Consider the following 10,503-nt stretch of genomic DNA (forward strand, 5'->3'; position numbering starts at 1 on the left):
GCCACACAATACCAGAGGATGACTGTTCCAGATGGAGGATAAATATTCTTTAGTCAAAGATATAGAAAATGAAGCTAAAAAGGAAGGAGAGAACTTTATAATATAATTTCAGCATATTTGCATTTCATCATCATTTATGTACTTCACTTTCTATATATTTCTAACTAGCAGTCTCTATTTCTGCCGTCAGGAATCTATGCATTGCAAACTCAGACCTGTGTAAAATGATGAAATTCTGCTTCCTGAATTTTAAATGCAAAATCTGGCATGCTCATTTACATTTGTGGTTATGGCCAACAGCCACATTTCAGTACATTCAAAAACATATTTAATTATGAACAAAAAATTATAATATTTAAACAAATCAAATGGCATACTTTTTGTACACAATTCAGTTGCATTTTTGGTTATTTCCTCCTATTATTACCTGACATTTATATTATGCTTTGGTGAACTTTGTTTCCTCACTGTCTCCCACTTGCCATCATTCTTCAATCTTCTCCTGTGGATCTCTAACAATCTGGAGCACCATCACCTTTCTTTTCTTCACTGTTCAAATTCTCCATACTTTATAAGACTAAACACTTGTTTTCTTCTTACCAAAGGCCTTTCAGAAATATTTCAGTCCCACTTAAATTTCCTTTTTGCCCCTACTGACAATCACCTCCTTACTCCTTCTTAATTGTTTTAAATAAATATATCTTATTTCTCTATAATAATAATGAGACTTTTAATGACAAGGACTATGTCCTATAAATTTTTAGTGTTTTCCATTTCACTAAACTTAGTGGTAAGAAGAATATTCAACAAATATTATCTGAACTGAAAAAAACAGGTCTTGAAAAATGCATTTTATAGTAGAAAAACAGTTATCAAATCTTTATGACAAATGCTTTAAGACTGAGGAAGAATAAAATTGACATGGTAGTATAATAGAGGCTACTAAATTGGGAGCTGACACTGTGATCATAGAAATTGTATACCCTGATGAGGAGGTTAATATAGAACACACTCAATTTTGGTTATCTGTTGCTGAATAACAAACCTCAAATCTTAAACCAACAACAGCCATTTATTGTCTTTCATGGTTTTATGATTTGTCTAAACATGTTTGGGTGGATCTTCTGTTGCATGTGGACTTGACTGGGGCTGCAATCTCCTGGAAGCTACATGGAAACATCCAAGGTAGCTGACTTGCATGTCTGACAGTTTAGTAATGGCTGTTGTCTGGGAACTCAGGTGAGGCTGTTGAGCAAAGAGCCCTAGTTCTCACTACGTGGCCTCCCCCTATAGTTTTAGGGACAGCAGTGTCTCCCTCCCTGTTAGTAGAGAGGACCTCTCTATATAGCTTGGGTTTTTCACAGAATTACAGTTAGATTCTAAAATGGAGTGTGGCAGGTGTGTGAAAGTAGAAACCACAAATCTCTTCAGGTACAGCTTTAGAAGTTACATAACATCACTGCCTCCAGATTCTGTTGGTTAAAGCAAGTAATAAGGCCAGACAAGAAGAAATAAGGAAAAACATGCCATTTCTTGACAGGAGGAGTGGCAAAGAATTTGCTGTCACCTTTAATGAAAAATCATCTCTTTGATTTTCAACTAAAATCCTGGACATTCATCAAATGACTACCTAATTAGCTGATACTTTGAAGTTAGACTTTTCAACTTTTAAAAGTCAATGTAAATGACTGCACTGGATTTTCTATCTTATAATGTTAAATTGCACTTAGATGATTAAAGTATTATTTTTAGTAAGGAATATTTCATAATATTAATGTGCTTTATCAGATTTGTATAAAGCAAGTATAATTACCTCTCTTCCTATACTTGTACTATCATATATATAACTTTTAATTTTTGTTCATTTTTTCACCTATCCATTAAAGAAGACAAAATCCAGAGATTTCTTACAGACTGTGCATCCCAAATGGTGGTCCCAGACAACAAATCAATCAGCAGCATATATCATTAAAAGCTAGAATGGTTTCAGGTCAATGCCTATTTTTGTTTCCAGTTTGAAAGACCTAGCCGACATTTTTCTCTGAGATTCCCACAAAGTCTTCTAAGGTGATATGATGTGAATAACTCTGTGAGTCCCTGAAATGTTAGGATATAATCTTAGTATAGAAACCACAGAAAACTGAAAGCACCATCAGACGTTTTCAGTACTGAATTGAGAATCTAGCATAATTTATCGAGTTAACAGTACAAATAAAATAGTTACTTGTGGTTTCTTATAAAAAAGACTACCATCGTGGCTAGACTTAGAAAAACAGTATCATTTTCATCAGCAACTACAAACCAAGTACTATAAAGATTGTCTTAAATTTTCTTTCACACTAACCCTATGACTTAAAATGTACATTTGAGAGAAAAATAAATAAATAGTTAAATTATAATGCTTATATAATTATAGGATATATATCTAGCTTAGGGAAACAGAAGACACATTATTAAACTACTTAATAATTTGTACTACATTTTTATCATTCAGTTTTTTTAATTCTTCATTTTGAAATAAATTCAGACTTACAAAAAAGTTACAAAAATAGTCATAGGATTCTTATATGCCTGACATTCAGTCTCCCAAAATGTTAAAGTCTTACATAACCACAGTGTGATTATCTAAACCAGGAGATTAATACTGATATAATATTGATAAATAATCTACAGGCTTTATTTAACTAACATTAATTGTCACAGTATCCAATTCAAGATTACAAACTGAATTTAGTTATCATGCCCATTTAGCTTCCTTTAATCCCAGACAGTTTCTTAAATTGAAGTCATTTCTATCTGTGTTGAGAGAATGAAAAAATTCCATAAAAATAGGAAACCATAAACAAGATCAAAAGACAACCCTGAGAATGGGAGAAAATATTTGCAAATGAAGCAACTGACAAAGGATTAATCTCCAAAATTTACAAGCAGCTCATGCAGCTCAATAACAGAAAAACAAACAACCCAATCCAAAAATGGGCAGAAGACCTAAATACACGTTTCTCCAAAGAAGATATACAGATTGCCAACAAACACATGAAAGAATGCTCAACATCATTAATCATTAGAGAAATGCAAATCATAACTACAATGAGGTATCATCTCACACCGGTCAGAATGGCCATCATCAAAAAATCTAGAAACAATAAATGCTGGAAAAGGTGTGGAGAAAAGGGAACGTTCTTGCACTGTTGGTGACATTTTAAATTGATACAGCCACTATGGAGAACAGTATGGAGGTTCCTTAAAAAACTAAAAATAGAACTACCATATGACACAGCAATCCCACTACTGGGTATATACCCTGAGAGAACTATAATTCAAAGAGTCATGTACCAAAATATTCATTCAGCTCTATTTACAATAGCCAGGACATGGAAGCAACCTAAGTGTCCATCAACAGATGAATGGATAAAGAAGATGTGGCACATATATACAATGGGATATTACTCAACCATAAAAAGAAATGAAATTGAGTTATTTGTAGTGAGGTGGATGGACCTAGAGTTTGTCATACAGAGTGAAGTAAGTCAGAAAGAGAAAAACAAATACCGTATGCTAACACATATGTATGGAATCTAAGAAAAAAAAAAGTCATGAAGTACCTAGGGGTAAGACAGGAATAAAGACATAGACGTACTAGAGCATGGACTTGAGGATATGGGGAGGGGGAAGGGTAAGCTGTGACAAAGTGAGAGAGTGACATGGACATATATACACTACCAAACGTAAAATAGATAGCTAGTGGGAAGCAGCTGCATAGCACAGGGAGATCAGCTAGGTGGTTTGTGACCACCTAGAGGGGTGGGATAGGGAAGATGGGAGGGAGGGAGACGCAAGAGGGAAGAGATACGGGAACATATGTATATGTATAACTGATTCACTTTGTTATAAAGCTGAAACTAACACACCATTGTAAAGCAATTATACTCCAATAAAGATGTTAAAAAAAATCCACCCCCCCCAAAAAATACATGCAATATTATCATCATTTTTCGACTATCAGTATTAATTCTCCTTTATGTATTAGGATCTGGAAAAAATTGTGAAACTGTGCTCAATTGCTTTTTAGTTCCCAAAATAGCTTCTTACGAAGTGAGAGAGTGGCATAGATTTATATATACTACCAAAAGTAAAATAGCTAGTGGGAAGCAGCTGCATAGCACAAGGAGATTAGCTCAGTGCTTTGTGACCACCTAGAGGGGTGGGATAGGGAGGGTGGGAGGGAGATGCAAGAGGGAGCGGATATGGGGATATATGTATACGTATAGCTGATTCACTTTGTTATAAAGCAGAAACTAACACACCATTCATTGTAAAGCAATTATACTCCAATAAAGATGTTAAAAAATAAAATAAAATAAAATTTAAACCAGTTAAAAAAAAAAAAAAAAGCTTCTTACAGATAGATGATATCCAAGGTAACTCAACCATTTCAAGGACATGAATTTGGCCACTAGATGACAATAGAGTCCTTTTCTTTCAGTCTTGCCCAGGTTTCCAGTGTAAGGATTACCACCAGTGGCATCTTAACCAAAGATTTTATAATATTCTAATACTATCTGGAGATGATACATTATGCTAGAAGATTCAACATTGTACAGATCACATTGTCTTATAATTAACTGTTTTACTGTCTGTCTCCCCTGCTACACTGTGAAGTACTTAATGAACCTAGTTATCTTTTATTTATTCTTACATTCATGATATCCAATACTACAGCCAATAATTTATAGTTTACTGTCAGTACATGCTTAATATATACATTACATATATATTTATATATATAAAATAAACTATATATATATATATATATATATATATATCCATTATACCTTTAAAACAACTTTCACACAAAATAAGGATTAATAAATTGCCAAATGTTTTATGTATGCTCTATACCATTTAATGCTTTGTTTTTCAACAGAATTGAGACTTATCTCTAAATTTGTTATTTGCAGGCTGGTTTGGAATTCTTCATTGGTCAGTTGCACCAGAAAACAGTACTTAGTAATTGTCTAGTCTTAATGTTGAAGGGTCTTCTATCTGACTCATGCAATCCTCTTGATCATCTTTTAACCAATGGTGACAATATAATCTAGGTTTAGACCAATTAAATGTAAATAGAAGTACACTGTGAGCTTCATATACAGCTTTTGCTTTTCTTATATAGATGTCCTCTTGTTCTCTTCTTTCATCTTTCCATTGAAATGAGTGCAATAAGACTCCTTTATAATGAGGTGCTACATTAGTCATCTTGTGATCATAGGAGACACAAGTGAAAGCCAAGGACAACAGTCAAGATTGTAGTTCCACTTTTATTGGGCTCCTGAAGAAATGACAACAATTGCCTGCATCTGGAGTGTTTGTATATGTGATAAATAAGCCCTATATGTTTGTGCCACTGTATATGGGCTTTCTGTTACTTAAAAGCTTGGTTCATTTCAAATGGATAAAAAGTCTGTAAGTAATTTGGAAGTAAAAGCTATTATTCTTTGTTAACCAGTTTTTAAATTCCATGAACAGGTAACATGTTTATCTTTACTTTATATTAACTTTATAGTGACTAGTAGAGAGCCTCATACATATTAGGGAGCTGAAAAATATTTGCTTAGTAAATTTATGAATGAATAATTTCTGAAATTTCTAGATGAAGCTTATTTTAAATTGAAGTATTTTTTGAGATAGCCATACTTACTCATAAATAAATAAATAAATAGATAGATAGATAGATAAATAAATAAAATGTTTAGGAATCAATAAAAATATAAAACAAAAGGACAACCTATTGAATGGGAGAAAATATTTGTAAATGATATGACGTGTAAGGGGTGAATATCCAACATACATAAACAGCTCATACAACTCAACATCAAAAGACAAACAACCCGATTAAAAAAATGGGCAGATACCTGAATAGTCACTTTTCCAAAAAGGACATGCAGATGGCCAACAGGCACATGAAAAGATGCTCAATATTAGCTAACCATCAGGTAATTACAAAGCAAAACCACAATGAGATATCACCTCAAAACATGAAAACAAAAAAAAAAACAAAAAAAACAAATGTTGGCAAGGATGTGGAGAAACGGGACCCCTTGTACACTGTTGGCCAGAATATAAATTTGTTCAGCCACTGTGGAAAACAGTATGGAGGTTTCTCAGAAAACTAAAAACAGAACTAACATATATGACCCATCAATTCCACTCCTGGGTATATATCTGAAAAAAAGGAAAAACACTAATTTGAAAAGATACATGCACCCCAATGTTCACAGCAGCAACTATTTACAATTGCCAATATATGGAAGCAAGCTAAGTGTCTATCAACACTTTATATGAATGGATAAATAAGATGTGGTATATATATATATATATATACACAATGGAATACTACTGAGCCATAAAAGAGAATGAAATTTTGCCATTTGCAGCAACATGAATGGATTTGGAGGGTATTAAGCTAAGTGAAATAAGTCATGTATCAATGTCTTTTGGAATTAGAGTTTTCTATGTATATATGACCAGGAATGGGATTGCAGGATCATGTGGTAACTCTATTTTTAGTTTTTTAAGGAACCTCCATACTGTTCTCCACTGTGGATGCACTAAATTACATTTCCACCAAGAGAGTAGGAGGGTTCCTTTTTCTCCACACCCTCTCCAGCATTTATTATTTGTAGACTTTTTTTTCTCTCTTTTTCTTTTGCAGTACACGGGCCTCTCACTGCTGTGGCCTCTCCCTTTGCAGAGCACAGGATCCGGATGCGCAGGCCTGGAGGCTATGGCTCACGGGCCTAGCCGCTCCGCGGCATGTGGGATCCTCCCGGACCCCGGCACGAACCCGTGTCCCCTGCATCGGCAGGTGGACTCTCAACCACTGGGCCACCAGGGAAGCCCCCTGTAGACTTTTTACTGATGGCCATTCTGACTGGTGTGAGGTGATACCTTATTGCAGTTTTGATTTGCATTTCTCTAATAATTAGCAAACCTGAGCATGTTTTCATGTGCTTATTTGCCATCTACATGTCTTCTTTGGTGAAATTTCTTTTCAAAACTTTTAACCAGCTCCCAATTGGGTTGTTGTCTTATTCTTGAGTTTTAAGAGATCTTTATATGTTTTGGATACTCGTACTTTATCAGCTATGTGTTTGCAAATATTTTCTCCCACCCTGTGTCTTGTCTTTTTGTTCTCCTAAAAATAATTTATTTTTCAAGAAAATAAATTTGAAGAATAATAATATAACAATTTTAAGCTGTAGTCATAATTTGTAGAGATTCTCCACAGTAATAAAACATTATGTAACTATAAGTATTTACATGACTAAGCAAATATAATAAATAATATAATATTAAATAATCCTCAACTATTTCTGGGCAAATTACCTCCCAATATCTGAAATAATTTCTGAAAAAATGTGTGCTTATGGTAGTGCTGGGTATTGGTATTATTGATTAATGGAGGTAAAAGAAATAAGAGGCTTCCAGGGTTTTTAGAATATAATGTTGCCATAACTGACAAATGGTTTATAACTATGAGCTCTTCCTTGTTTCTAAGTATATACACCACAAGCAGAGGCTTGGAATTTTTTTAGTGTTACAGAGGAGAGTGGGTTTCATGAACTATTTATTGATAAACAACCTATTTATTATTGAAAAATAAGGAATTCAATAATGTAAAGAGAGTTAATTCAATGTAATTTATGCTCAGTGGCCCAATTATGGGTTGATTTTGATCAAGTAACTGAGAATACAGCTGTATTAAGCAGGATTCCCAGTTTCAAGCAAGCTACCTCTGGCCCATTTAAGCAAAACAAACAAATTTTTTAACATATTCATAGCACAATGTGACAAAGATGTATAGTTATGGAACAGATTTGTACTTTCTATTCTGTTAGATAGAGTTGTTGCTGAGGAACTGCTGTAAATTATGGACTATATCTCCCTTCACCTGTGAATCCATGTGGGTCTGGTGGCTGGATCTCATCTAGGATTGTGAGGATAAGTGATGTGTGTCACTTCATAGAATTGCTTTAAAATGGAGTAACTTCTTCATTCCCATTTGTTCTTGCTTTAACTGCAGATGCTGACAAAGCCTTAGCGGGAGATAGAACATAAAGATGAAAACAGCGCAAGCCATCCACTAACTAAAGTGCTGTCGAAGTTCAGTGAGTTGATGAGAAATAAACTTCTATATTGTAAACCACTGAAGTTTTGAGTAGTTTATTCAAGCAGCTACAGTTACCTTAAGTGATATATGCATACAGTTGCTGGAATTCTAGATGATCAGGCTTGGAAAACTGGCAATGATAATGGAAAACTAAAAGTGAAAACCACAGCCAAATCTCACCACTGAATCAGTTGGCTGAAGACACTTCTGTTTCCACAGCTGAACACCAGAAATTGTAACTTTGCCACTGGCACTGGACAATGGGTTCAGGTGCTGGCTCTGTGGTCCCTGGCACACCAGGATACTTGAAGTTGCTGCAGTCTCTGCAGCTACTATTAGAATTTATTTTCTATCACATTTGATTTATTGTATAAATAACTTCTGACTCAAAGTCCCAGGTGAAATTGGTTGAGCTTATGTCACATACAGGTGTCTAGTGCACAATGTTGAGTGTTGGAAAAATGAGTATCTGCCCTTTTGGGCCTTTATAGTGGGAGGTGATCACCTAAATTCCTATGCTGAAGAGTCATCTGATTATTAGGTTATTCAGATATACACTAAACTAGCAATTAAGACATTAATTCTGAGAAATGTACTAGTTACCCATTACTGCACAACAGATTAATCCCAAATATGAAGGACTAAAACAATAAAATTTAGTATCTCACAGTTTCTGTGAGTTAGGAATTCATGACAACTTAGCTGAGCGTTTGTGTCTCACAGCCTCTTACGAGAGACCTGATAGGGGCTGCAGGAATCTGCTGGCTTGATAGGAGATAGAGGATCTGTTCATAAGATGGCTCACTCACAGGGTTGTTGGTAGGGAGTATAGGTGGACCTCTTCATAAGATCACCAGTTGATCTCATGACATAGAAGCTGGCTTCCCCCGAACTACATAATCCAAGACAGAGCAAGAGAGGCAAATGCCACAATTTCCATTATGACTTAGCCTTATAAGTCATACACCATCACTTCTGTCATATTTTATAGGTCACAGAGACAAACTATGAAGCAATATCAGAGAGGACTACACAATGATGTGTATGTTGGGAGATAAGGATCATGGGGAGCTATTTTTTGGACAGTGGCCACCACAGGAAGAGTGGAATTTTGTCACTATATACTTCAGCTTTCACTACAGAATTTTAGTTGTGGAATCAGTAAGGTACAAATAAGAAGAGGTTATTTTATTGATCTGGGTACTACCAACTATTTCTCTGAGCTTAACTCTTTAATTGCTATATCTACCGACTTCTGGGGTTCCAGTCAATTTTGCAGGGAGGGGAAGAGCTCATCTCAGCTCTTAAAAATGACTGCCAAGACGGAAGAGAGAAGCCGAGTCCGGCCTCATTTCCGGTCCCGCCGCTTGCCAAGCCACTTCCGGTCCAGCGTCCAGAGCTGGGTGTGTCTCTGAGCGTTGCGTGTCGCCCTGGCTGGCCGGGTGTGGTGTTGGGCGCCACCCCGACTCTCCTGTCTTGTGGTGCCCAGGGCAAGGTGGCAGTAATGCTGACGCTGGCAAGCCAACTGAAGCAGGATGATGGTCAGTCTCAAAGTGTCCCTCCCGGGAGTCAGCCACAGCCTCTGACTCCATTCAGTGGGTTTCGGCGAGAGACAGTCTACTTGTTAAAGAGACTGCAGAACTTGAAGCTAATTTACCTTGTACATGTAAAGTGCATTTTCCTCAACCAAACAGGGTTTCATTGCTTTCAGCTAACTGTAACCCCAGGATTTTTTTTTTTTTTTTTTTTTTTGATAGATGAGGGTTACTACGAGGGTGGAAAATTTCAGTTTGATACTGAAGTTCCTGATATGTACAACGTGGTGCCTCCCACAGCGAAATGCTTGACCAGGATCTGGAACCCCAACATCACAGAGACAGGCAAAGTATGTCTGAGTTTACTGCGAGAACGTTCGATTGACAGCACCGGCTGCGCTCCCACGAGGACACTGAAGGATGTTGTTCGGGGATTCAACACTTTGTTAAGTGATCTTTTGAATTTTGATGATCCACTGCATATTGAAGCTGCAGAACATCATTTGCCAGACAAGGAGGACTTCCAGAATAAAGTTGAAGAGTACATGAAACATTATGCCAGAGGATAGGACCAGAAGACTGCAGCGCCATGGACTGTGCGTTATAAGTTTGTCTCCAACTTAAACAAAAAGGGAGCCTCTTCCTCAGTCCTCGCGCTCCCCTCGGTCCCATTGGGTCCTCAAGTCCTGTGACCATGTTGTCCTGAGGAAGAACCTCTTCATGGCTGCCCATTGTAGATGGAGAGTTCTACATAAATACAGCAAGAGAATGTGTTTGGGGTTCTCAAGAGTTGTCCCT

At 36.3% G+C, this 10,503-nt stretch overlaps 1 pseudogene; it reads left to right on the plus strand.

Moving 5' to 3' along the window:
- The first annotated feature begins 9,674 nt into the window (after positions 1 to 9,674).
- LOC132503392 (NEDD8-conjugating enzyme UBE2F-like) lies at positions 9,675 to 10,274 on the plus strand (annotated as a pseudogene).
- Positions 10,275 to 10,503: the final 229 nt, after the last annotated feature.

This window comes from Mesoplodon densirostris, chromosome 2 (genome assembly GCF_025265405.1).
Source record: "Mesoplodon densirostris isolate mMesDen1 chromosome 2, mMesDen1 primary haplotype, whole genome shotgun sequence".
NCBI classification, from domain to species: domain Eukaryota; kingdom Metazoa; phylum Chordata; class Mammalia; order Artiodactyla; family Ziphiidae; genus Mesoplodon; species Mesoplodon densirostris.